Below are 24,561 nucleotides of genomic sequence, written 5' to 3'. Positions count from 1 at the left end.
CACATGAAAACAACGAAAGAAATAGAGAAAAATTGAGAGGACGAAACAGCAGTAAGAAATAAATACGACCAAGATTATAAGCGAAACAGAGATTATGGAAATTAAACCTGGAAAATGTGTACCTCCTGGAACCTGCAAGCTTTATTGCCTCGGGCTTTTACGAGAATTTCCAGAGAGAGAGAGAGAGAGAGAGAGAGAGAGAGAGAGAGAGAGAGAGAGAGAGAGAGAGATTACTTAGCTGTAGGAATGAATTGTTTACATAATATGTGGGAAAAGAAGAAATGAATGTATTTAGCAGATTCAAAAAGGTTAGCGTGGTTGAAAGGATGGATCACATTCTGATATGGTTCGGTCATGTAAAGAAAAGGGAAGAAGACCGGGCGGTGAACAAATATAATATTCGGAAATACAGGGAGGAAGAAATAGAGGAAGACCTTGAGATATGGTAGTTGGATAAATGGCGTCAGTGAGGCATTGCAAAGGTGGTTTTGAACATCCTGGAAATGAAATCGTGCGCAGCTCACGTAAGGTAGATAAACGTGCTTCTAATGACCACTCGGCTTAGGTGTATGTAGCTGCTAATGTTGTTTAAGTTTTCTGCCTAAGGGATTCATCTAGGATTCATTCATCTGAGAGCTTCGATCTGTTGTTTCCAGGATTCCATGCTGGATTCATTACGACGTCTCTCTCCGACAAATGAAAAACGCCGTCATTTTTTCGTATGTGAAATGAGGACTCCTGTGTATATTTGTTTTGTGCTCTGTCTTCATAATGTACAAATCGTCTTCCAAGAAACCGTGTATTTTGTGCCTCGGACACAATCTTCATTCCCAATGCCGTTTCTTTTCCTTACAGGCTCTCTCCAATTACCTCGCTGTCTGCTTGCTTGCATTTCTCTTCTCTCTCTCTCTCTCTCTCTCTCTCTCTCTCTCTCTCTCTCTCTCTCTCTCTCTCTCTCTAAGAGGAAAAAGCGTACGTCTTAAACATATTTATTGATTTGAATACATAAATGACAAGATAAAAAAAACTGTATAAAAAATAGTTCGTTTAAGTACCTTTTATAGCAATTGATTCCACGAGGCACGTAATTTGTTGGCAAGAATCGTTGTCCTTATCATACTTATTTTCCAATAGATAATAATTATGATCTTATAAGACTTATTTAACCTCAGAATTAGTGTCAATATAGAGAAACATTTCACCTGACTAACACACACACACTCATCAACATTCATACAGACACACAACCTCACAAAACGGTTCCCGTGTGCAACTCAAGTTTGGATGTCGATGATCATGAAATAATATAAACAGAGGTCACTGTCGGTGTTTGAATGGTGAGAAGGACTGAAATAGTGAGAAATATCGAGACAGAACACGAAGAGAAAGTTCCAATGATAGGCTGGTGGAAATATTGCCTCATGCGTAAGTCTGTGCCAGATGGAAGAGAAGAAGACCAAAGATGATGCAGAAAAAGCCTTATAACGTAAGGGCTTCAAAGTCCAGGAAGGGAAAGGTTGTGGGTAATGTAGAGGAGAAATACGTAGTGTACATGACTGTTCGACAAGTTGTTGATGGTCCTTTTCTATTTAGGAATGTTGTGAAAGATTTTAGCACGCAGGTATAGACTGACAGATGACAGAAAAAATAATATTAAATATAAATTCTGTTTGCAACTGGGATTTCATTATCTTGCACTTGGTTTGAATGCACATGATTGAAACCATAACCCCAAAATCGAGCTATCAACAAGAAATCTGGCCTTGTATTTAAAATTTTAATATAATGCTATCGAGAAATGTGCATCAGTAGATTACTTCTAAGAAAAAAATTGCCGAATAGAAGCTGAATCAAAGTACACGTACACCAAATAAATAGGTTTTCTTTTGAAGAATGTACATTAGAATAATATGATATGCAATTTTGCGATGTAATATATAATGCTTTCATAAAACATCTGAAAAGAAGGCCAGCAAAAGCTCACTCATGCGGAATCCCTGGACGCTCTCAAAAGCCCTTGGAAAGCCTCGTCTTTGAAGAGAGGATTCTCCTTTCGTAGATGGGAAAGAAAATTCGCTCTCCCTGAACCACAATGGAACTAAAAAGAGGAGAAAGTAAATCTAACGTAATGCTCTCTTTGGGAAAGTCACCAAAAGGCTTCTTGGGAAATAGAAGGAGAAAGGAATTGGGTGAAACTGCCCGCTGGAAATGCTGTTGACCTCCTGCGCCATTTGTCGAAGCAGAACACCACTACTAGAGGAAAGTTGTGTACGTTTCTAATGATAATAAAAAAAAAAATCCTTTTGTAAGAGAATGAAACAACTGAGTGAAAAACCCATTTTTTTAAAAGTTCCTCATGACTCTATAAGCACTTTTCTTTCATAAACCTGCAATTGCAGAGAAAAGTGTCTCTTAACCACCATTCGAAATAAATGACAGGAAAGAAGTTTTTACTTTATTAGTATTTTCATGAACAAGGGTATGAAAACAAACTCTGGAAAGAACCAAGTGTTTGTTATGAGTATTAATTCAGATGGAAAAACGAAAGGCTATTTCCATCTCTTATGGCAATAACTCACCAATGTCACAATGCCCGAGAACACAGCAACATCCAAGATATCTCAACTCAGCTGCCCTTAAATTCTCCATAGCAATTTAGAAGAAGAAGAAGAAGAGTCAAAGGAGTAAACAGAGCGGATGCGGGGTAAGACATATGCGTATTGCTGAAACTTCCCGGATTTAGCGTTGTTGAGAACAGAACTGAAAGAAAAACTTCGGACGTTCACTCGATTTAACGTGAAAGTAAAAGATGAACTGTGCAAATGGTTTGATCCCGGGAATATAGTAAGTTTGAACGCCGGGAAGTAATTATTTAATCAAATAAAAACCCAGACAGTGTCGGCATTTCGTAGGTTCAATTGAATTTGTTTTGATCGTTAATGTTCTGTGAGTAAGGATATGGGCATCAAAGAGTGAGAGAGAGAGAGAGAGAGAGAGAGAGAGAGAGAGAGAGAGGTTCACTGTTATTTGTTATAATCAGTAATGCCTTTGTGAATAAAGACTAGTACGAGAGAGAGAGAGAGAGAGAGAGAGAGAGAGAGAGAGAGAGAGAGAGAGAGAAAGTGCTTCGCTGCATTTTTCTTTCATCATTAATGCTTCAGTGAATAAAGACTAGGATATCAGAGAGAGAGAGTGGAAATTCATATAATAAAGATGAGAAAATAATAAAGTCAATCTGATATTCGCGACCGTGAAAGACTCCTGCAGGGAAAACCTCAACATGGCGACATTTCTATACTGCCAATTTCTCCTTTCCGCTATAACAGGACATACAACATCCCATTCCCGGGCCTTTATGATAAAGTAACGCGAAGGGAAGGAAATGGAAAAGCCTGGAATGGTAGAAAACAAATGGAAAAATTTAAACTAATGGGAAATCTGAAAGCTATTATGGAGGCAATGCATGCTCTATTGCTGGCGGGATTATGTTCAGCCAAAATTCGTCATTTTAATAATTGTTTTATTTTTCGTTAAAATTTACTAATGATAGTTCGTTTTTTGCCTGTTTAATAAGATAATTTATAGATCAACTCTTACATTACGCAAAAGTGCCTAAAATTAGGAAAATAAATTGCATATATATGATGTTGGCATTCAAGTTTGACATTATGCATTTCTTAAACTACAAATTAATTTTGAATATTTCTTGTAGGACTTACGTCAGATTCTGTGAATGGATATACTCTTTTATAGTTATAATAGGAATTTTTATCTGGGAATAATGTCAAATAACAATAATTTCGACCAAGGAGCTTAGAATATTCTTACGACTGGACAATTTTTATAAATGTAAAGAAAAACAACGTAGAAAGAAGGGACATGTTGGTCCCTAGACTATGGACATAGAAATAGGTATGTTATGGCATTAAGACTTTTTATTTGAAAGTTCTTCAAATATTTTTTTTTTCCTAGAATGATGGTGCAAAAAGTCATCCTGAATTGTTGTCTTGACAATATATCATTCTAGGAAAAAATATGAAGAACTTTCAAATAAAAGTCTTAGTCAATTGGATAACAAACCTATATTTAGTCTAGGGAAAAAACATGTCCCTTCTTTCTACGTTGTTATTTATAAAAATTGTAAGAATATTATATATATATATATATATATATATATATATATATATATATATATATATAGAGAGAGAGAGAGAGAGAGAGAGAGAGAGAGAGAGAGAGAGAGAGAGAGAGAGAGAGAGAGAGAGAGAGAGATTATTATATATATATATATATATATATATATATATATATATATATATATATATATATATATATATATATATATATATATATATTTCTATGAATGTTGGTCTGCTGCAAGTTCTTACCTTTAAAGTTAAGACATCCAACTGGGAACCAACACGTCGTGCAATTCAGGTGTCCTGTTTACAGAGGGAGCTTCCCGGTTAAAGGCTGATTCACACTGTACGGTTCGTTTACGTTTCGTCTTCATACGGCTTTCATTCGTAAATTATTATTACATAGAAACTAATGGAGCTGTTCACACTATACGGTTCGGTCTTCGTTCGGTCTTCCGTATGGCAGTCGTTCGTACGGCTCTGATACGTTTGGAAGAAATCTCCGACGTACCCAAGCATACGTACAGAAAATGTATACGTATCCTCACCGCTCGATGTGAACAGAGATAGAGTATCACGTTGCTTTGGGGGTAATTAAGCGTAATGAGTGACGAGAAGTTGATAGAGTTGGTCAGAGGGTATGAGAGGAGCTATATGATGGTAGTAGAAGATACAGTGACAATCCAGACGAAGAATGAATATGAAGTTATTGTGACGAATTGAAAAACCAGGTAAGATATTCAACTATATTTCACTTCATCTTAATATAATTTTTACATTATCCTTTTTCAATTTACATACATCCTTATCTCACCACTATGTTTCCTTCCAAGAAAGAGAACCAGAAAGGACTAGCTGAGAAATCTTTAATTTCTCTCTACAAAGGAATGCACCATTAGGGGCATATCCTCCCTGTCTAGCTATTTCTTCTAAAGAGCCTTCATTGTTGGAGACAGTTATGTTGGTAACATCAACAGTATTGTCACGCAAGTAGTTGTGCAAAAGGAAAGTGGCAAATATAACATTATCAGCATTATCAGGTAACAAATTCATTGTCCTTTGATATATTCTAAACCTCAGTATCCCAAAAGCGTTCTCAACAACCCTCCTTGCACGTGAAAGCCGATAATTAAAATGCCCTTTTCTTATCATCATCATTTGCTCTGTGAGCGGGATAAGGTCTCAGCAGATTAGTTTTTCCAGAGGAAGCTTCGTCTCCAACGATATTCAAGGTGCAGTGCAAGATGAGTTCGGCAGCTGCGTTGGGAGGGTATATTGCGAAATGTGCCTAACTGCGCACCGAGCTTTGAATGAGGAAAAAATTCGCCGTCACTATTTTTCCATATGGCCCAGCATAGCCGAAAAGTATGCTTATAGTTATAGAACAATGACCCAGTGTTTGGTGGTGCCTGAAGTTTTTACATGTTTGCCATCTATGGTAAACACAATTGGAAAATTCCATAGATTCCAAAACTCTGCAGCAATAGCCTTCATGTCTTCTCCAGTGAGCTTGGGCGTAGCTTCAGGTGTTAACCTCTTGATAATAGATAGGCAGACTTCTTTGACAGTATTATGGACAGTAGAATGACCAAGCCGATGGCTAGATATGGTTTCTAAAACTATCACCAGTAGCAAGATATCTGAAAAAGAAAAAAGTAGACATCAGGAAGAAAAGAGAGAGAGAGGAGGGAGTCATGGTTGTTTATCTCATATTTCATTGAGTGTGGGTGTGTTCATACGGCTGAACAGTTTATCTTGATCATGATAACAAGTGTTTTTGTTTGGTACTACTAACCTGAGGCAAACGTAATCTCTCCTGTGGTGAAATATTCTCCTGAAGGTTAGTATTGATCTTGATCAGAGTCTCTTCCTAACTTCTGAGCAAATAATTGAATTGAGATATTGACATTTCTGATGTGGTGAAATTCTTCACATACACAATTCTTTATAGAGAGTCCAATATTCCCCTCTGACTTCCTCTTCATTTGGCATATACTAAGCTCTCTTTTTCTTGTGAGGATGAGGACTCTTTCACTCTTCCTCATCTAAAGAAATAAAAGCAATGGCAGCGAGCTGCTTTAGATTAAATTTTTTGATGCCATATCAGACAGCAGCTGTACATAGACTGAACGTATCCGAATGTATCGTGTGAACCTGTGGCTGCTGGAACGTAAACAGAGCAATATCCCGTGTACGAAAACGAACCGTACAGTGTGAATCGGCCCTAATCCTGCTAAAGGCTATGCATATGGGCACAACGAAGGACAGTTCTGCGTAGGGGAAAAGTCTTCAGCCAGTGAGAGTCATAAAGCCGATTAAGTTAAATGCTTTGAAGAGGCTATAGTGAGGGAAAGTACTAACCCTGTCTGTTTAATGGGCAAAAACTTAATTTTTCAAGAGCCATTCCTTAAATGCTCATTGTTTCTGTAATGCTGTTTGTCATAAATTACTTAAAGAGGGCCATGAAAGTGAATACCTTTAGCAATATATGTATGTATGTATGTATGTATGTATATATATATATATATATATGTGTGTGTGTGTGTGTGTGTGTGTGTATATATATATATATATATATATATATATATATATATATATATATATATATATATATATATATATATATATATATACAATCATGAAGCTACAAATGTCGCTTAATATCAAATTCACGCTACCTCAGGAATATCTCCGAAGGAAAATTATCACCGAAGGGAATTTGTAAGTGATAAATGGATTGGTACTGTCGGGTCATGAACCCACAGCACAGCACAGACAGCTACCAGTCTAAACGTTACCACTGGGCTATCAAGAAAATTATAGTTAATCCCGGGTTTCCTGTAATTATTTTACCCGTGTGACAGAGGATGTTATTACTGGCCTCGGCATTAACCCACTCCCCACATGGTAGTTCATTGGTATGTTTGGAACACATTATGAATTTTTATCACCGTGATTTATATACAATCATGAAGCTTCAAATGTCGCTTAATATCAAATTCACGCTACCTCGGCAATATCTCTGATGGAGAATTATCACCAAAGGGGAATTTACAAGTAATAAATGGATTGGTACTGTCGGGTCGCGAACCCACGACACAGCACAGACCCAGCAACCCCAGTCGACGTTACCACTGAGCTATCAAGAGAGGTATAAGTTAATCCCGGGTTTTCTGTACTTATTTTACCCGTCGCGGCAGGTATATTGTACTGGCCTCAGCATTAACTCACCTCCCCCCATGGTAGTTCTATTGGTACGTTGGGATTCACCAACTCTTATTATGAATTTTTTATCACACCGTGATTTATAACACAATCATGAAGCTAAATGTCGCTAATATCAAATTCACATATGAATATCTCTGATGGAGAATTGTCACCGAAGGAATTTATAAGTGATAAATGGATAGAGGTACTGTCGGTGCTTGAACCCACATTGCCTGAACCAACGGCAGTCGAAGCGTTACTGAGCTTATCGGTGAAGTATAAGTTAATCCGGGTTTTCTGTACTTATTTTACCCGTCGCGAGCGGGTATATTGTACTTGGCCTCAGCATTAACTCACCTCCGCCATGGTAGTTCATTGGTTCGTTTGGGACACGCAGCTCTTATTATGAATTTTTTTATCACACCGTGATTTATATACAATCATGAAGCTACAAATGTCGCTTAATATCAAATTCACGCTACTTCGGGAATATCTCTGATGGAGAATTATCACCGAAGGGGAATTTATATAACGATAAATGGATCAGTACTGTCGAATTCGCGAACCCGACACGCGATTAGCAACCCCAGTCGACGTTACCACTGGGCTATCAAGAGAGGTATAAGTTGTCCGGGTTTCTGTACTTATTTTACGGTCGCGAGCAGGAGGTGTGCCAACCTCGGCATTGGCCCCACCTCCGCCATGGTAGTTCATTGGTACGTTTTAGGACACGCAGCTCTTATTATGAATTTTTATCACACCGTGATTTATATACAATCATGAAGCTACAAATGTCGCTTAATATCAAATTCACGCTACCTCAGGAAATATCTCCGATGGAGAATTATCACCAGAAGGAATTATAACTACCATGGTGAGTGGAGTTAATGCCGGGCTAAGTACAATTTCCCCGCTCGCGACGATGATAATTACAGAAAACCAGAGTTAACGCCTACCTCTTGATAGCTCAGTGGTAACGTCGAATGAGGTTACTGGGTCTATGTTGTGTCGTAGGTTCGCGACCTGACAGTACCAATCCATTATCACTTATAAATTCCTTCAGTGATAATTCTCCATCGGAGATATTCCGAATAACATGAATAATGATATTAAGCATTTGTTTGTAACTTCATATTCTCTACTAAATCACGGTGTGATAAAAAATTCATAATAAAACTGCGATACATCATTCTCCGCTTGTTTGTCTGCATTACTCTTAAAATTAATTACCATGCTCCTGACAGAAATTGGTCAGTTCCCATTCAGGGACTAATATGCCGTCTATTACTTTATGCAAATGAGAAATTAGATATTCCTTGATTGTTCGGCATGCCAGTTCTTCTCTCATCAATTAGGCCTCTGCACGATTCTCCTTTTCCAATCCACTTTTCCTCGTTAGATTCAGCGTGCCTAAATCCTATTAGTTCCATTCCTTTGTCGGAAGAACTTTCTGTGAATGAACTGTAGTCGGTATTCTTGTAAGGGTATAAAAAAACATTAATACACCACAGAAAATCTCAAAATTTTCATTTTTGAAACTTCTTTAACCTGCAGTTTACGATAATCACAGAATTCATTAGTCTTCATGAAGGCCTTGTTAATTAGCAATCACGGCTGAAAGTTTAACTTTGGGTTGCGACAAATTATATTCAAACCAATCAGTTGAACATTCTTAGTGAGAGAGAGAGAGAGAGAGAGAGAGAGAGAGAGAGAGAGAGAAATTACATACGAAATAAATAGAATTCGTTCATTTTCTCTGTATCTTTGTAAATAAAGAGGACCCATGCATACATTTATTTCCTTGATTCATGGAGGTCATTAAAACTCGAATACCTTGCTTACGCGGATCTTTGTACTTTCAACGAACAAAGAAAGTACTCTATACGTAAAAAATATATTTAGGGAAACCCATTCCTTTTGTCTAGATATCCTTTAATTATTATTATTATTATTATTATTATTGTATTATTGTGTGTATTATTATTATTATTGTTGTTGTTGATGTTGTACTAGTTTATTCTGGTTATAAAAATATCGTCCTCATAAGCAAAAGCGTACCTCAGCCAACGACTAATCCCTATGAAGACTATTTTCATCGACCAGACGCTGTAATATTCGGATCCAAGCAAAGCATACACCACGTAATGGTGCACCTTTGCTTGGTTTCTAAGCCCTGGAACAGCTACAGTACTAAACAGAAGGTCCCTTATCCCAAGTTACATCCTATATCTCCCAAATCTAAAATATAACCATCTACTACCTGTCATTAAGCCTGCCTTTAGTATGAATTTTTAATGAACACATCCACACAAAATTTTGCTGAATCCATAATGCATTTAAACAAAATAAATATATAAAAAACTTTATCCCACTGTGGAGATAATTATATATTTTCGCGTCCTTCTAGTCTTTTGTTAAGCTCAAAACAAGCATTCTCCAAAGCCATTGCCAAGTTCTCCTGAAAACAGTCTCTTTTATCCTTAGATTTCTTAGAACAAGACATCGTGTGCCTAACTAGCAAACATGGAGGCCACTTTGTGTGCAGGTGGATCAATATACCTGGGGACTGTTTCGGAACTTTCTTCAAGCACTCGGGATCTCTGCTGTTTTCTTTGCGTCTATTTTTGAGTTTATTGAAAGGATTCTGCTGTTTCCTATGGCAACTGATAAAAAAGACTACTTTGGTCTTCTGTATGAGGTTGCCTTTGTTGCATTTTACTTATTTATTAACTTACAGCTACAATGCACCGTAATCTTGTTTTATTATTATTATTATTATTATTATTATTATTAGTAGTAGTAGTAGTAGTAGTAGTAGTAGTAGTAGTAGTAGTAGTAGTAGCAGATATATTAATAAATACCTTTCCATTCGCATTTGCATCATGAATGATAATAGTGATAATAATATAATTCAAGCTTTGAATAAAACAGCTTGAAGAACACTGACTAAATTATTGAATGACATTTATTCATTTAATGTTATTCATTTATTCACAGAAGAATTCCATTCGCTGATTTTTTTCTTCACTTCTTTACTGAATTGTATGCTTAATCTGCCATTTGCAATGTCCATTATTTATCCCGCACATTGCAGGTATATCTGCCGTAGTGCGTTTGCCAGTTGTACTGCAGAGCGTTTTGTGTGCTGGAGTTAGTCTGCTAGTTTGTGAGCTTCATAACGAAGAATTACAGTGTGGGTACAACAAGATGTAAGATTCAGATAACTGTCTAAAAGTTTTCCCCATGGGAAATGAAAACATAGGTTATATTTGGTATCTAGAGTATGACGAGAGATGTATTCTCTCTCTCTCTCTCTCTCTCTCTCTCTCTCTCTCTCTCTCTCTCTCTCTCTCTCTCTGAGCAAAACTTTTCATCCCCTTCTGGACTTGACTGTAATTTTATGCAATTATGTTTATAGCTGGAGTCACCAATTGTATATTTAATCTTATTTCCATCTATACCTAACTTTCTACCTATCTATATATCTGTCGATTACTCTTCTCCTCCTGTCCAGTCAAGGTGCTTTCGGTCCCTCCTTCATTTCCTATTCGGATCCTCAGAGTGGTCGAAAGGACTCAGAGCATCTTTCCATTGTTAACATTTCCCATTTTCTACGAGAGTCAGTTTACAGTATTCTTGAACTCTGGCTTTCAGTTACTTTTTATTCTCGTTCTTTCATTTGCTAAGAGTCTGGAGTCATGTTTAATTCTATTCTAGAGACTTTTTCAAAGAGAGACTCGTTTTATGGTTCAGGGTGCTTATTTGAAGGTATCTCCACGTGAAGACGAGGAATAATTACGCTGAAGGTAAGCGGAAAACCTTGGTTGTCTCAGTTTAAAACAATAAATGTGGTCCCAGACCACTTATTCATATAACTGTAAAATACCTCTCAGTGGGAAAATAAAAACCTAATCTCTAAATTTTGTTCTATCGCATTTCGAAACAACAAAATGCCCAAGAACCACGATATGTGGACACAGACCGCATTCACTGGATAGCAAATTTAATAAATATTTCAGACCAATGCTGCCTTATAAAAAAGGAATTCAAGGGAAAGGTAATTATAATGCAAGCTTCTTCATATTCCAGATCACTGAAAGATCCACGAATAAGAGAACTGCAGTAACTTCCCTTTGTTAAGTTTGGAGAAACACCAAAATTTTTTTTTTTAAATCATCCCTTCAGGATGCTGAGGCACGAGAAAAGTAATATTCCTTCTTCAGACTCCTTCTTTTCAGAGTTTGTACGTAAACGACAGCCCTCTGTTCCCTTCCCAACTCAGATTTAATAACATTCCTAAGAATTTCCGTGTAAAAATTACTGCCGAATCATTTATTATTTTCATCATTTACTTCATCTTATCTCGTTGACTTCTCTAGTCAGAATTCATATTTCTGTTTTCTATGATATAAATATTTTTAAACTATTTGTAGGTTTAGTTGTGTGTTTCCACTGCAGTCTTCTCTACATACATAATGAATGAAACAATTTGCCAAAATTGTTCTTTTATCAAGGGTATGAAAATATTAAATGCTGCTATTAGATGGACATTTCCAGTTACACCCTGATATTTGCTTCCTCACTTAGATTATGCGAAGAGACAAAACTTGGTTCAGCCCCGTAATTCATACTACGTCATTAATTTCACTCTGAATTCAAATTCTTCTTTTTGTGACTATATGGAGATGAACAAAATCCCTTCTCACTCAGCATTGCAACTGGTTTTAGTCTTTTCATTCATTCTGAAGTGCTGGAAAAAGGTCGAATTTGTTTTAGCCCTTTGCTTCCTTGCTCTGGAATAATTTAATTTATAAGATTTTCTGCAATCAGTCTTTCTCCCCGCATTCTGTCTACAATGGTCTTTATTTATTTGTTTTGCATGAAAATATCCCATATATCAAGGGCATGTAAAATATTGGCTTACGTGTCCATTTGTGAAACTTAGATGCTCTCTCTCTCTCTCTCTCTCTCTCTCTCTCTCCTCTCTCTCTCTCTCTCTCTCTCTCTCTCTCTCTCTCTCTTGTTTGTTAAATAGGACCAAATGATTAACTTAACATACAATGAGAGGCGGTATCTTTTTGGTCTAAATCACAGCTTACATTTCTCTTTGAGCTTAGACCATGCCACCCCCCGCCCCACCACAAAAAAAAGTCAAGATTCTCCATCGCCTGTGAAGATGTCTTAGTAAGTTGCGAGAAAAATGAAGCAAGAAGAAATATAATCACACATACAAACAGGTACAATATCAGTCAATTCGTTGGGTCTGGATGAGTAATCAAGAGGAGATTCGAAGTTCCGTTTCCGGGCTCACGGGACCGAAACTTAGGGAGAAAGAGGCGTTTGTCATCCGAGAGCCTGAAGATATCTGAGAAATCTCGACCGGTTCATTTTTCCACTCCTCTTCCTTAGAGATTTAAAAGGTTTTGGGGGAGTAAAGATGGATTCTATTTCTTTCTCTTTTTATTATTATTATTATTATTATTATTATTATTATTATTATTATTATTATTATTATTATTATTATTATTTTACTTTATAAGGAAGAAGAATTTCTGGTCCTGGGCTGAGATTTATAAAGACGCTGTTAATTCATTTGAGGGAGCAGTTCGGAAATGGGGGTAGGGGCAGATTGAAAATGGCTGAAAGAGGTTTAGAAATCGAGATAGAAGTCAGGGGAGAGAGATGGGAGAGAGAGGGAGAGAGAGAGAAGATTAAAGAGAATCTACCTTAATGCAGGAGAGAGAGACAGACAGACACAGTAATCATAAAATTTTAAAGATACGCAGCTCAAGACATTGCCTTTACATTTTCTTTAGAATGAAATGTAGACTTCTAAGTGTGTTTGTGTTGAATAAATACCTAAAATAAAAAAATAAAAAAACTAGAGAATAAATCTTGAGAGTCTCTCTCTCTCTCTCTCTCTCTCTCTCTCTCTCTCTCTCTCTCTCTCTCTCTCTCTCTCTCTCTCTCTCTCTCTCTCTCCTTTTACACGTTAAGAAAATTGAAATATCCCTCTTTCTGGTTTTAACATCGTCATGAATACTTATATATTTTACATATTTGAAAGAAAATACAGACAGTTGAATAGCATCAAGATAGCACACGTAAAAAATCAGTAAAAATGAATGATACACTTTAAATAGAAGCTAGGCATATCTGCAGTCTGTAGCTATATATATATATATATATATATATATATATATATATATATATATATAACTATATATATATATATATATATATATGCTATATATATATATATATATATATATATATATATATATATATATACTAACTATATATATATATATATATATATATATATATATATATATATATATATATATATATATATATATATATATATATATATATATATATATATATATAAATATATATATATATATATATATATATATATATATATATATATATATATATATATATATATATATATATATATATATATTTCACTATATATATATATATATATAAATATAAATTATGTATATATATATATATATATATATATATATATATATATATATATATATATATATATATATATATATATATATATATAATTTCGGTTTTAATAAACTCCAGGGTTAGAGTTTGTCCATTAACGTGCTTATGAATAAATGAAAATTATACCGAAATAGGCGGTTCTGTCTGGGTGAGAGTGGGGAGATGGAGGTCATTTAATTTGTCACAGCAACACGGACGTGACTGTCACTTTGAATGTACACATTTAATTTTGATGTTACGCCGGGAGAGAGAGAGAGAGAGAGAGAGAGTATCCAGTCACAGTGGATTTTTAATTTTCTGATAAAAATTCCGACCTAAGGTAACCATGTTTATTTTGTTTCCTTACTCCTCCTTTTTTCATTCATTAAACTTTACCATACTTAGGAGGAAGAGGAGGAGGAGGAGAATCGAGAGTGATTTGAGGAACAGGAAGAAAATTACAAAGGCAAAATGCTACGAAGTGGAAGGAAAGAAGTTGAACTGATCACCTCTTAGATGCATTGTCATTTTCTCCATCGCAACCTGAAGAGAAAATTTGAGGTTTCTGTCATGTATCCTAAGTTCCTCGTTGGACGGGTCTTTAAAGTTCTCGGCTAGCACCCTGCTGGGCCCGCGCTCGAGTCTCCGGCCGGCCAATGAAGAATTAGAGGAATTTATTTCTGGTGATAGAAATTCATTTCTCGGTATAAGGTGGTTTTGGATTCACAATAAGCTGTAGGTCCCGTTGCTAGGTAACCAATTGGTTCTTAGCCACGTAAAATAAGTCTAATCCTTCGGGCCAGCCCTCTTTAGGAGAGCTGTTAATCAGCTCAGTGGTCTGGTTAAACTAAGGTATACTTAACTTCTCATATATCCAACAATTTTTTTTTTTTTACTATTTTATCCTGTGTTCCTGCAAAGGAAAGTTATCGTCCTTTTCGTGCCAGTGTTGTCACTCAGATTCCTTCTTCAGAAAGGCAGAAGAGTAAGTTGAAGACAAAGTTTGAATGAAGCGTCAATTGCCTCATTAACATTTCCTCTCTCTATTTATAAGTAGAGGGAGAATATACCGTGAGAGAAAAGAAATTTTCCTTATTCTCCACCTTCCCCTCGTGTAGATTTATAAGACGAAAACCTGGAGACGAAAGAGGAATGAAGAGGAAGTCTTATTCACCTTATTCACCATGATGATCATCATCATGATCATCTTCTCTCAATTCAGAAAGGAGAAAATGAACCGGAGTCAAAATAACTACCAAAATCCATTTCCCTCTCGTTATAGAGATTAAAAACGTTAAATAAGACTTTAAAAAAAAGACTAGGAAAGCAAAGTAGGATCCGAGAAACCATCAGGAACGAAAATGATTTTGTTTTGCACCATATTTAATCGAAAGCGACTCGGCCCCTCGGCGTCGCCTTGAGATCAAACTATTTTAGCACTGAAAATAATGGCACATGAAACCTTTCTAATGAAAGTCACTCTCTCCTCTCGCCGTAATTCAAAACATGGTGAATGTTTGCGGAGAGCAGCCCGACAGTGGCGTATTTTGGGGGTATTGTCAGAAAAATTATTTGGATCACATTTACCTTCAGCTGAAAAGGTTAGAATTAAATTACTTCTTAAGGTCAAGAGGTAGTTTGTGTAAGACTTCTTGGAGCCTCCTTGATACCCATTACTAACAAAAATCCCTTAGATATGTAGATCCCTTTGTAGCATTTGAATAGAATACCATCAACACGGCAAGGTCTGTGCATGCTGTATGTCTATGTGCAAATGTAAATTTTACATAAACTTAAATTAAATGAAAAATTAGTTTTTATAGCACCAGATGCTGAAAATGAGAACATTTCCTTAGCTGATGACGTTATATTTTTATGCCTTGGGTGGAAAATTATCACTGCACTATGTCCAAGGAAACATTTAATACGCTAATCATTAAACTAAGTCTCTTTAGTAAATTCAGAAAATTCCTTGGAGAATTAAGACATTCTTTGATGTATGGTTTCCAGATATTTATACAAACAAGGTAGATATTTTACAACATTTGCAACCAGGTGAGTCATGATCGCACGTCGGCAACCTATCGCATACATATCACAAACAGGTTGAAAACAAATCAAAGGGCCGTAAATTGTAGACAGTCTTTTTCAAAGAACGGAAAACTGTATGTAAAGGCTGGTTGCTTTTCTGTAAGTCGTTAACGTGTATTTCTACCTGTTTGTGATGAGAATATACAATAAGTTTGTAGACAGGTATTTATATTGAGTACTACTGTAGTGTAAACTCCCTTATATGATTACAGTTCCTTAGAGAAGGATGTAGTGAAATCTATTTTATTTTTCAGTTACTTGATAATGAATATTGCTGATTTGCATAAACAATAGAGTAACACTAGAATATGTTTTCCAAAATCAATAAAATCAAATTCCCTGCCAAAATAACTTTAATGTGAGTTTTAGACATGCTTATGAAAGAATAGGATGCAGAACGATATTTCCCTGGATCTTTGTTGTGGCGTCATGGCAGACGGAACTCACAGGGAAAGTGATGATCTTTCACTGGATGAATGGGATCCCATTTAGGGAGGGCCCATTTGCTTTTCTTTACAGCCGACGTCGGCAAATTGTTCCCTTTTTTCCTCTATGCCTCTTTAGAGACTAATAGCAGGGGGCGTGTTCAGCTCGCAAACAGATAGCAAGTGTTTTGATTCGAATCGGATGAAAAACTGCCTGGAATATAATCTCTCTATATGTTCTGTCACCCTGTCTGTCTACCAAATATATCATCAGCACTGTATGATTTGCAATTCTGTTTCCATTCTGACACATATCACAGCTGTTTGGCTTCCAGTTAGTTTAGCAACCATGAGCACTGGCAAAAAGCATGTTGTTCACTAAAAAGTTGAAGTGCTTTTTAATTGACAGATTTGGCGTGGAGCCAACTCATTATCTGCCAATAGTGACCTAGAATTCTTTTCTGCTGGGAAATGCTTCATCTTCATCAAAGCACTGTGAAAGCAGAATTGTATTAGAATTTCCACTTTAGAATATTACTCTGCCCAGATTAATAGATCTTCTTAGACACCTTTTAGGAGGTACAGAGAAGGCTAATGGATGGACATTTTTCTGCAGTGCTATTGTTGTGGATGTCAGAGAGAGAGAGAGGCGCAAAGTTTAAGAGAAGAGGGAGGTGAAGTTAAAGAGAGAGAGAGAGAGAGAGGGCATGAAGTTTAAGAGGGGAGAGAGAGGGAGCAGAAATAAGAAGAGAGACATGAGGTTTTGAAGTTTAAAGGGTGGAGAGAATAGAAATAGAAGAGAGAGACATGGGGAGGTTTGATTAAAAGTTTAAGAGGAGGGAGGTGAAAGTTAAAGAAAGAGAGAGAGAGAGAGAGAGAGAGTTGGTATTCAGCTGCCACGTCCTTCAAAATGAAAGCGAATCCTCACAAAGACTGAATAATCTCAGCGAAGGATTAACGAAGACTTGGCACCTGAATATACCCCTCAGAAGGTTTGTAAGAAATAACTTTGGGAGCAGGTTTCTTTTTATTTCCTCTGTTTTATTGTGCGCTACTTTTGCAGGACTTGTAAAACAAGCGATAGATGCGTGTCATAAGTCAATTAATCAGTCCGATCTATTAAAATATCAGTATTCAGTTTTGCAGATGGACAATGACTAACATCAGTGTAAAAAGATATTAAAAGGTAAATAACCATGTTTTGCAGATAAAGATTAGAATGGGAGATTAATTGATTGTGGAATTACAAATAAGCGTAATGAATATTTATAACTACTGAGCTTTGTAACGGTAATAAATGATAAATACATGCATATCAGATATAGTATAAGACATATGCAATACACACACATATATGTGTATGCGACCTTATATATATGTATATATATATATATATATATATATATATATATATATATATATATATATATATATATATATATATATATAATAATATGTGTGTGTGTGTTATATATATATATATATATATATATATATATATATATATATATATATATATATATATATATATATATATATATATATATATATATATATATATATACATACATACACATATATATATATATATATATATATATATATATATATATATATATATATACAATAATTGACCATAGAAAGGTGAAATTAAAGACCAGGTATATGTAGTGTCTACATTATATCTTATACATTATGATTTGTGACTTATTGCTGATATATATATATATATATATATATATATATATATATATATATATATATATATATATATATATATATATATATATATATATATATATATATATATATATATATATATATATATATACATACATACACATATATATATATATATAATATGTATATATATACATTACATACACACACACACACACACACACACACACACATGTATATATATATGTATATATATATATATATATATATATATATATATATATATATATATATATATATATATATATATATATATTTATATATATATATATATATATATATATATATATATATATACCTATATATATATATATATTTCTACGAAGTGCTAGTGATCTGAATCACTTCCCTTAACTTTTGACACATCTAACTGGGAACCAACAAGGTCGTGCAAGAAATGAATGGTAGGAGAATTATATTTCAAGTTATGAAAGGACTCAGATGAGAAATTCCCAGTTTAAGTTAATTAAATACATTTACATAAATCAGAAGACTAAATTACAAGGGCATATGCATTGGTGCTCTGCCACCTTTCAAGTTAAATTATATAATTGAAAGATTAAGGTGCTATTCAATAAAACTCCAAATGTAATTGAATAACATGACAACTTTGATAGACAACATCATGGAATAATGGTAGAACAGATCAGTTCTGCAGGTTTGCTGCACTGCATTAACTATGAAGAGAACACTTGATCACTTGTTAGCCAAACACAGACTAATCTTTACAGGGATGCTGAAGGCTTAGGGAGCTTTGATGAAGTTGTATAAGTTAAATTATTCTTTAAACTGATAATGATTATCGACAATGATCCAGGGTCTTAGTACAAGACAGGGAAAACGAAACGCACTTGAGATAAGGTATAAGACAAAGGTATAAGATAAATGACCAGACACTCTGCCACACAGTATCTTATTTTCTTAACGAAGATCGCGGTTGCAGAATGAATGGGTTCTCGGACAAGTAGGACTTCTACACCGGCACTTTAGGCAGCACTTGGGCGGCCCGTGATCGGCCAGGCAAAGAGATGAGCGTTTGCACGGTGACAAGGTATCGCACGGTATCGCGTCAGTGGGTCAATGGTCATTTATGTTGATCCCCAGGTTGGCCTTATATGACTTTTGGTTCTTGCCAGTGTCTGCCGCCCTGGGCAATTCAGGTGTCCTTCCTGTCGAGGTCGATTCCCGTTAATTTCTGCTGCAGGCAATTCACATGGTCGCTCGGGAAGGAGGAATTCTGTCCGGGAAGAAGGGTCTTTCGGCCAGTAAAGTCATAAAAACAGATTGAGTACACATTGCTCTGGAGGCTTAGCGTATAGGATTACTGGCCCTGACAGGAATTAATTGTGTTGTTTCTTAAAAGTTAGAGAGGGCTGCGTGTGTCTTCCGCTCTATATATATACATATAGAAAAACCACCAAGCTCAAAATGTCTTTTTGATGGTTTTCCCGTTGGCACTGTTTCTAAACTTTCAAAGCGCCATCTTCCAAAAATGCATTTCGTCATTGTTTACAAAATTGATGATTATCAAAATTGTAATCATCAAAGGCTTTCATCTTGGATAAGCAATCTTCTTAAACACAAAATTCTACAAAAACATCGATAAAACATCATTATTTTCAGTCGATCTTTATGCTAAAAACATAGTCAAGCTGGCAACTGTATCGACTTTCATGGTCATCAAGGTATTTCAGTTCACTATCGTGCTCCATTAATTAATGATAACTCTGAAATACTTATAGATATTTTTATGCCTTGGATGTCGAAATTGTTTCCATGGAAAAATTAGATACCTGAAGCGTGAGAGTAGTCTAAAGCCAGAAACTTGGACTTAACGTTTTACCTTTCACACCACCTGTAAACCTTGGATGTGGCTTTATGTTATTTTCAGGTATAATGAAGAAAGACAGAGTGAAGGAAAGGGTAAATAACATATGAGTTAGAGAGAGAGAGTGGCTTTATCTCATTTTTTCCTTCTAGAAAGCATAAATTTGATATTTACTTCCATTTTGACAAACCATTGACAACTAAGAGGAAGCAGAGTTTCATATAAGAGATCATATATACAGAAGTAATATTCAGTTAGTGTCTCAAGTCTTTGCAGGTCAATAAATTTCAAAAACATTCTTCAGATGTTGATAACATCTTATTTCCCACTCAAAATAGATGTCTTCCCAACTGATTTGGCTTCCTCAATGCGCCCGGGGACCTCTCCCCCAGCCCCCACCCCCCGCCTCTATTATGGCGAGACTGCCATTTTCCAGGAGTCTTCACCGAAGTTTCTTCCAGCAAACTAGTGTCAGAGTCTGTATCAAAAGATGAAACCTCTTCTCTCGGCTTTGAAGTTCAGCCACCTTCAGACACTAGCCGTAACACAAACCTCACCCCAAAACAAGCTAGGCATGGTTCATTGTTTTCATGTTACTGCTTTGTAATATCAAGTTCACATAAATAACTCTTTAGTGCCATGACTAAAATATAGATTAAATTGTGATAATTAGTGATTACCATGTTGAGCAGAAATCAGTCCAGGATTTCTTAAAGCTTTAACTTTGTGTAAATATTTTGCTTTCTGACATTTAGAATTAATCATACTCCATTTTCATACCACCATATTAACTAACCTTATATTTCAATAATCTCATGTTCAGGAACATTATAATTAAGGATGAGAAAAATTGCTGCTGGTTTCAAGATTTTGTTTGCAAATCTGTTCTACATTTCTCAGAAATCAAATCTCCATAATTTGTTTTGTATTCCTTTACCACTTTGACCAATTACGATATTCCACAGAGAAAAAAGAAAAAATCTCGTCACATCACATTCAGGTCAAAGGAAATAAACCAACATTACTTTTCGTTCGGATTGACATCGCGAGAAACGTTAGTTGCCAAAGCTTTAGTCATATTAGCAGTATTGAAAAAATAACTGTTCAAAATCATTGTCTGATAATTAAAGAGCAGTGATGATATGAATGTTGTTCCATACATTTTCGAAGATGGAAGTCATTTAGAAGCATCTGTGGTTGCTAATTGTCTCGTCAAAGTTCGAAATGCTTCTGCTGAAAACAATAGTGAACTTCATGTATTTACAGTGCTTTCGATTTATCTTTGTTTACTTACATTTTTCAAGTTAAATGTCACTCTTCTGAAAATATCATTATGGTGAACTCATACCGAAAGGAAATATTACTTGTAATACTTATGATTTATCTTTGGTGATTGATCATTTCAGTTAGACATTCTTTACGCTGGAAATATCATTTATCATAGAGGACAAATTGGAAAAAAACATTATTTATGGTGCTTTCAAGTTCATTTTTTAATTAACTTTGTTCATGTTCCATCGTCCTCTGATTTAGATACAAAATGACAAATAATATTCAGGAAGTAACTAAAGGCAGCTTCAGTGTTCGAACAAAAGGGAAACATGAGACAAAATGATGATAATAATTATATACATTATACAATAATTACTCTTTATCCACCTTAAGAAATTACATAAAAATCAAGACATCGCTAAACATTAGCTGAACATCCCTGAAGGGTCCAAGAAATGAAGCGAAACCAGAGTCAAAGGTTGGAATCTGAGTCGGACATGATCACGGACTCCGAACGAGATTCGATTAACTAACCTTCCACTCTATTCCATTTGTAAAAAGAGAAGAGGCAAACCTTCTTCCCGAACGACGTGTCATTCAACGCCTAATTGAATGACACACTCTGCGTTGGAGGGTCTGGATCCAATAAATGGAGGACATGATTTTTCCCAAAGAAATATTGTGGAAGAGGCTCTACGTTTCTTTCCCTCTTTGGTCATGCTCTGGAATTACTATACGATCGACAGGCAACTGTTCTATACACAGGGACGTGGTTTCAATGATGAGAAGTAAGAAAATTTTCGTTAATAATACCTGGAGAAACATAATATATTTCTTTTCCTCTAAACAGTTTATTCCTGTACGAACAACCTAAGGAATTCATTCTTTGTTTCTGTTTTCTAATACTTCGTTTTTTACCAGGACCTACAGCTCCGCTCTCTCTCTCTCTCTCTCTCTCTCTCTCTCTCACTCTCTCTCTCTCTCTCTCTTGCCTCTTTTTAGTCCTGGCCTTAACAGAGATAAATAGAATTTGTTTGCGGATTTATCGACTCTAGAAGACTAAGGGACTTTTTCCTTTAGAAAATGGAAACCTTTTGACGAATTCGTGGATTTTGGATAATCCTGCAGGTACACTTTTGAGAAAATAATTTACAGAATAACATGAAATTTGGTGGTTATGTTTTTCATCCAGTCAAATTCACAATTGCTTTAGGTTTAAAAAAAAACAATTTTGTGCTGACTTTAGATGTTTGCTGTCCCTTCACTTAATAATGAACCATAGTTCTAAGAAATCTTACCATAAAATTTAGTCAACTACAGAACAGTAATTACTCAAAGGTATCAGAGGGCAAAGATTAAAATAACTGGTATATTTCTAAGAAGACAAACACTACTCATACCTTTCGAATAATAATAATAATAATAATAATAATAATAATAATAATAATAATAATAATAATAATAATAATAAGAAGAAGAAGAAGAAGAAGAAGAAGAAGAAGAAGAAGAAGAAGAGGAAGAAGAAGAAGAAGAAGAAGAAGAAGAAGAAGAAGAAGAAGAATGCCTTCCTCCGAATAGCCTTAGTCAAATCTTTCTCGATTCCGAAGTTTCAGCCAGTGCGAAACTGAAAAACATCATTTTAAACCTAAATTAATCCTTCAGCCATCAGGCTACACAAAACCTCGTTTGGAATTTTAAACAACGCCTCGCAGGCCGAAGTGTACGAGGGTGAGTTCAGCACATCCGACATTTGACATTTGGCAAAACAGGCTATTATTTGTGCGTTCGTTCAATCAGGGAAAGCACGCGAGGGAATCATGTTCTCCTGTTTTATTTTTTTATTTTGAGTTATTGCAGGCGTAGGTGAGCTTGGCTATTGTCACGATGAAATGCAAAACATTCAGGGTTATTCATGAATTGGCAGAACATTCGCTTTCATTTTTCATGCTATTTCTGGTCAGGAGGCCCAGTGGATCCTTATCACCCTTTGAGGATGAAGGTAATTTTAAAAGGAACTGTCATTTTGGTAAACCGTTCTTTTAAAGGAAAATAACCGATTATGAAACACCATCAAAGTCTATTTCGAGTGGAACCGATTTACTTATACTGTACCTGGTAAAGTCAAAGACGTCACGATCATAAATTTCATAAATTTTATTGATGCGGAAGTAAATACAGATAATGTCTCTTTATTTAGGCGTTCCTTTTCCAGTGTTGGTTCTCGAAATTTGATTCTACCTTAGCTTGCCTGTCATCATATGCTAATGTAATTAACGACACTGGTGCGCAGCTGTGTAGGTAAAGACTTATTTCAGGATGACATACTCGTCAATTTAACTTTGAATTGGAAACTTGGATCAAAAAGAATACTGTGTTCCTTGAATTGTGAAAACTAAGACATCGCCGTTTATTCAAACTGAATCGTTACTTGCTGAATGTGAACGAAATTAAAAGAATCGAATGCTTTGGAAATAATATATTCTATCACTGAAATCTGTGTTGTCAAAAGTTTTTATAGTTTTCTTCCTCTTCATCATTATGAGAATCATCATTTGTGCATTACAGGAAATACTTTTTATTCCAGTATATTATATTGAATTGGCATTTTTGTTTGTTCGGATAATATTCAGCAGAAGAGCTTGTGGTAATCGAAATAATAAAAGTTAATTGATAAATGGAATCAAATACAATAATGTTATTCTACCTGCAAATAAAGGTAATTCTCGCAGCAGCAGCAGCAGCAGAGAGAGAGAGAGAGAGAGAGAGAGAGAGAGAGAGAGAGAGAGAGAGAGAGAGGAATTGTACTGTTATCATTCCCTGGACAGCTTAATTCAAGTATTTAGTGCTTGTGCATTCAGATCACAAGGTTGTATAATGTTGCAAATTCTTATTGAATTGATTGGCAGTGCATTAAGGGATCAATGACATAAAATGGTATTTTTATCTGTATTCCTTGCGATATTTGGATTCCACTGACAAGAAATATCCATAATGTCTTATCAATAAAGCCTATCGAAGAACAGAACATAAAAATTTTATTAATACATAAAGTGAAAACAAAAGAAAAATACCTCATTCCACGTCAAGTTTTCCTTTAAATCTTACCTTTATGAAAAACATTTAAAAGAATTTTGAACATTTGCTTCAACTGCAAACATGTGGCTTTTATTGTTGTTATATTGTACTTGTTTTCGTTTATTTGTTTGTATGTGACTCAGTGGGAAATCAAATGAACCCAAAGCTGAGAATATAATTTATTTGTTTGTTATTTGTTTTGCTATTTACATAATCTTGGTATAAAAAATAATTTCAAAGAACTGATGGCCCTTTTGAGCACTAGAATAAACTGAAG

Source organism: Macrobrachium rosenbergii, chromosome 30, assembly GCF_040412425.1.
Source record: "Macrobrachium rosenbergii isolate ZJJX-2024 chromosome 30, ASM4041242v1, whole genome shotgun sequence".
Classification (NCBI taxonomy): domain Eukaryota; kingdom Metazoa; phylum Arthropoda; class Malacostraca; order Decapoda; family Palaemonidae; genus Macrobrachium; species Macrobrachium rosenbergii.
This window is presented reverse-complemented; position numbering follows the sequence as displayed.